The following is a 6,227-nucleotide window of genomic DNA, read 5'->3' as shown; positions in this document are numbered from 1 at the left end:
CAGGTCGTCTGAGTTTGGCTAGACACGTTAGACAAATGAAATGTTTTGATTGGTTCGTTTTGAATTGGATCTCGTGTTTTATTTTTATTGCATTCCATCGTGCATCCTAACTTGAGGAGTGTTAGATCTGCCACGTCAATTAATGAGGCTGATCAAACAATCCGTGTTTTTCTGATTTTTAATTCTTTTTCTTTTATTATTTTTAATTGCTTTTTCTTTTAAAATTCATTGTAATTTCATTTTTCATCCAAAAAATCCCAAAATAATTTCTAAAATTCTCTTTTATTTTTCTTCATCTGATTTTTATGTATTCCCATTTTATTTCATTAATTTTCTATTTTTTATGCATTTTCTTTTTTCATCTTTGTTTTAATTGGTTTAAAAATACTTTTCTGCATTTTTAAAATTCTGAAAAATTTATTACATGCTTTTTATTTTATTTCCGACCTTCCATAATTTTCTTGGCCATTTATTTGGTGTTTTGAAAGACTTTATGGATTTGTCATTTTATTTCTATTTAAAAATACTTTTGGTGCATTTTTATTTCATTTAATTAAATTTTATATTTGTGTGGCCTTTGTGAACTTCTATTGGCCTTGGATCATGATGGCTTGGATCATGAATCTCATCAAACTCAATGGATCTTGGGCGTTGATGGAGTGAAAACCCTAATCCACCAAAATGGATGATTGATTTTGATGATGACTTGATCAAACTTTTAGTCCAATTTGGGAGTGGCTTCTCTTGTCCTCTTCTTCTGAATCTTTTTTCCCTTTGATCAATTGGATGGCTTGTGTCCATCTTGTTCATGATGTATGGGTTGGTACTTGATGAACTTTCCGCATCTCAAATCTACCTCCTAATTGATCATGGATCATTTAAGGTACTTTGGATTGATGCATAAGTTTGTCCTAAGTGTCATGAAGTATGGATTGAAGTAATATACCATCCTCCTAGCCTTTGTGCTTGATCATTTCTTTTTTTCTTTTTCTGTGGCATGACTTTAGGAGAATGATTTACATATCATTTCTCTAGCATGTATTAACACTAATATTATTATTGACTGTCCTCAGATAGTTGTGATTTCTACATAAGTCCAATTACGATTGCTTAACATAGTGCTAAATTTGTCCCGAAAGTAAGGCATTTTTATAAGTGAGATTGTTAGTCTCTTGCTCCTCATGGTATTGTGTGAAAATATTGCTCTCTTTTCATTTATGAGAGCTAGTGGCATACTTTTTGATTTTATCCAAGTTGGAGCCCTTCTCATAATGATGTATGGGTTTATGTTTTCATGCTTATAGGTGGACCAAGCCATCCTTCATTTTTGAATACTAACATCATTTACTAACATTTTATTGTATTAACTTTTACTTTAATGTCATTTACTTTATACTTTTTATTTTATGCCATTTACTTTATACGTTATGTTTAACATCCCATGTCATTCTATTTATGATTATGTTACTTGTTCTTTGTCCATTTGGACTTTTTCTTTAATTCCTTGTAAAAAAAACATTAATAAAGAAAAAAACCCTAAAAAATTGATTCTCTTGGTTTATAGACTTGAGGTTACTATCCTAACATTGTTATGGAGTTATGGACTTAGAGTTAGGACTTTGACCTTTGCTTTGGGAAGTTGTGATTTGATATCTTGGGATTCATCTGATGCCTTTGACTTTGGACTTCTCTGTGAAGACCTGGTTTGGTTATTTTGATTTCATCTGATACATGGATTATTATTTGCTTATTTGGCTTACTTGAGACTTAATCCAAAGGAGTGAATTTTTGCTTAACCTGTGGCATAAAGTTTTCTATCTTGGTTAGATCTTTCCTCCCTAGATTTTACTTTATGCTCTAGGATAGTCTCTTCTTCTCCTCTCTTTCTTAAATTTTCAAAATCTTCTCTCTCTTTTTCAAAATATTCTTGTTTTCTAACTTGCACCATTTTTTTAACAAACCTGGACATTTGTCAAGTGATTTACAAAACTTCTTCCCAATTAATGATAATCCATCTTAAGCATATTCATACCAATTTCAAAAGACTAAATATGCATAACTCATTCAAAACATTTTGTTCCCTTTGTGCACTTTTCCTTTTAAAAACTTTTCTCAAAGTTTAGACATGGGTCATTTTATAGTTGAGATATAATTCTCCTAGCCCCATAGTATTGATGACAATTCTTTTCCGTCTGTGAGAGCTAGTGGCATACTTGTTGATCCTTATCCAAGTTGGAGCCCTTCCCATGATGATGCAAAGTTCTCATACTTATGGGTGACTAATTTAGTATTCTTCTTAAAATGACAAAATGTATTTTCATTAAAAATGAATCAAAACAAACATCTTTGTTATTTCTACCATGAAGTACGAGGTTTTGATCATCCATTTCACTTTGTTGGTACGTAGGCATGAGACTTTAAAAAATCTTGGCAAACACAAATATAAAAGAAAAAACATTTCTTTTCCCATCTCTCCAATCTTTTGCAAACAACACATTTTTCAAACTAAAATGTCCATAGTTTTAAAGAGGTTCCAATGGAGTATCATGGATGTTTAGGGTGCTAACACATTCCCTTTGCATAATTAACCCCCGGACCCGTATCTCTTTTTATTAGTTTTGTTTTAAAACTTCTTTGGATTTTGTTCGTACTTTTTCCTTTTCCTTTGGAAATAATAAAACCACGGTGGCAAATATTGCTTTATGAGTTAAGTTAATCAATAGCTTAATCTCAAAAAATTTACTGCTACAATCGTGTTCATCATTTAATTTTGTTTTTCGTGGCTTGCTTGCTTTTGAAATTTCTCTGAAATTCCCCGTGCTCAATTTAGATAAATGAATTTGGAGCATGAGATTGAATTCATGATGAGGAGGCGATCACATTGGTGGTGGTCTCGTGTTCTGAATTTTCCAAACGATGAAGCTCCGGTGAAGGATCATCGGGGAAGATGACCAAAGTGTTTCAGGTCGTCTGAGTTTGGCCAGACACATTGGACAAATGAAATATTTTGATTGGTGCAATTTGAATTGGATCCCGTGTTTCATTTTTGTTAAATTCCATCGTGCGCCTCAGCCTGAGAATTGTTGGATCTGCCACGTCAATTACTAAGGTCAGATCCAACGCTCCATGTTTTTTCTAATTTTTATTTCCTTTTCTATTTTCATTTTTAATTGCATTTTCTTTTAAAATTCATAGAAAATTCATTTTGCATCCAAAAATTCCCAAAATAATTTATAAAATTCTCTTTTACTTTTCTTCATCTAATTTTTATTTCCATATTTTATTTTATTGATTTTTTATTTTTCATGGAATTTCTCTGTTCTTCTTTATTTTAATTGGTTTAAAAATACTTTTCTGCATTTTTAAATTTTGGAAAAAAATCTATGTCTCTTATTTTTTTTCTAACCTTCCATAATTTTCTTGGCCGTGTATTTGGTGTTTTGAAGGACATTATGGATTTTCTCCTTTATTTCCATTTTAAAATTATTTTTGTTGCTTTTTATTGCATTTTATATTTGTTCGACCTTTGTTGACTTCTATTGGCCTTGGATCATAGTTGTTTTGATCAAGATCTCATCAAACTCAATGGATCTTGGGTGTTGATGGGGTGAAAACCCTAATCCACCAAAATGGATGATTGATTTTGATGATGACTTGATCAAACCTTTGATCCAATTTGGGTGTGACCTCTCTTGTCCCCTTCTGCTTCATCTCTTTCTTTTCTTCTTGACCAATTGGATAGTTTGTATCCATCTTATTCATGATGTGTGGATTGGTGCTTGATGAACTTTCACCATTTCAAATCTACCTCTTAATTGGTCATGGATCATTTAAGGTATTTTCGATTGATGCATAAGTTTGTCTTAAGCACTATGAAGTATGGATTGATGTAATGGACCACTCTCATAGCCTTTGTGCTTGATCAATTCTCTTTCTTTTTTATGGCATAGCTTTAGGAGAATGATTTACATATGATTTCTCTAGCATGTATTAACACAAACATTATTATTAACCGACCTCAGATAGTTGTGACTTCTACATAAGTCCAATTACAATTTCTTAACATGGCGCTAAATTTGTCCCGAAAGTAAGTCATTTTCATAAGTGAGATTGTAAGTCTTCTACTCCTCATGGTATTGTGTGAAAAATATTGTCTCGTTTTCACTTATGAGAGCGAGTGGCATACTTGTTGGTTTTATCCAAGTTGGAGCCATTCTCATAAGTAATGTAGAGGTTCATATTTTCATATTTGTGGGTGAATAGTTGAGTGTTCTCTATAAGATGACAAAACCATCTTTCATTTTAATCACTAACATTTACTAACATATTTTTGCCTTGACTTTACTTTAATGTCATTTATTCCTTGACTTTACTTTAATATCATTTACCTTATGCTCTTTACTCTTTTGTCATTTACTTTATGCTTTATTTTTAACCTCATATTATTTGTACTTGTGTTATTTGTTTGTTTGTCCATTTGGACATTCATTTCCTTGTAAAAAGACATTAGTAAAGGAAAGACCTAAAAAAAGGAATTGAACCTCTTGATTCATGCACTTATGGTTATTATACTTAGCATTATTATGGAGTTATGGACTTAGGAGTAAGATCTTGACCCTTGTTTTGGGAGTTTGTGACTTGAGACCTTGGGATCCATCTGACACCTGTGACTTTGGGTTCCTTTTGAAGACTTGGTTTTGTCACTTTGATTTCATCAGATACAGGATATATTCTTTGTTCATTTGGCTTGCTTTAGAATTTATCCAAAGGAGGTAACTCTTTCTTGACTTATGTCATAAAGCTTGCTATCTCTTCGTTATATATTTCCTCCTTAGCTTTTACTTTATGTTCTACGATAGTCTCGTCTTCTCCTTCCCTTCTTTGATTTTCAAAATCTTCTCACAATTTTTTCAGAACCTTCTTATTTTCAAACTTGAACCACTATCTAAATAAACCTTGACTTTTTGTTCAGTGATTTTCAAAATCTTTTCTTAATAAATGCTAATACATCTTAAGCATATTCACACCAATTCCAAAAGACCTAAAAATGCATGAAGCCATTCAAATCACTTTGTGCCCTTTTGTGCAGTTTTTCTTTTAATTTTTTTTAAAGTTTAGACATGAGTCATTTCCATAGTTGAGATATAATTCTCCTATCCCCATAGTGCTTATGATTAATCTTTTCCATCTAAGAGAGCTAGTGGCATACTTGTTGATCTTTATCCAATTTGGAGCCCTTCTCATGATGATGCAAAGTTCTCATATTATGGGTGACTAGTTGAGTATTCTCCTCAAAATGAAAAAAGTATTTTCATTAAAAAATGAATCAAAACAAACCTTTGTTATTTTTACCATGAATTACGAGGTTTTGATCCTCCATTTCACTTTTTTGGTACGTAGGCATGAGACTCCAAAAGTCATGGCACACACAAAAATTGTAAAAAAATATTTCTTTCCTCATCTCCCCAATCATTTACAAACAATACCATTTTAAGCCAAAATGCACATATTTTCAAAGAGGTTCCTATATAGTACTATAGATGTTTAGGGTGTTAATATATTTCCTTTCCATAACCAACCCCCGGATCTTTATCTCTTTTTTATTAGTTTTGTTTTAAAACTTCTTTGGGTTTGGTTCGTACTTTTCCCCTTTCCTTTGGAAATAATAAAGGCGCGATGGTGACTCTTGCTTTGAGAGTTAAGTTGATCAATAGCTTAAACTCGAAAATGTTACCGCTACAATAAAGTGGCGACTCTGCTGGGGAGTAGTCCCTAGTGGGTTTAGCCCATCTTTGTTTACTTGTGTATACTATGTTTGTTGTTGTTTGTTATGTCTGGTGCTTGGTGATCTCTATGTGGTGATATAAGTTCTATACCCAGACTCGAGTGCTCTTATGATAGGAGGGTGGTATACTCTTGTTTGGCTTACGTGGAGTTAATCCTTAATGAGGTGACTTGAAACACCCCGCTCAGTGGAGGCCCCTTTAGGATTATTGATGTCTTACGAGTAGTCATGATTAGCATTACTTTTTCTGACCTGGGAGCCTGATAAGTTGAGGATCTTAGAACCTTAACCTATCTTTGCCTTTTAGGACGTAATGCGATGGCTATTCAGGTGTAGACTTGAATTAGTTGTTACGTGATACTACACTCCAAGGAGTTTCTCTTGAGAATATTATTGGTTGGCGAGTAGTTGTTTAAGCCGGTAATATCTAAAAGATGGAACT

This window comes from Lathyrus oleraceus, chromosome 7 (genome assembly GCF_024323335.1).
Source record: "Lathyrus oleraceus cultivar Zhongwan6 chromosome 7, CAAS_Psat_ZW6_1.0, whole genome shotgun sequence".
NCBI lineage: Eukaryota > Viridiplantae > Streptophyta > Magnoliopsida > Fabales > Fabaceae > Lathyrus > Lathyrus oleraceus.
This window is presented reverse-complemented; position numbering follows the sequence as displayed.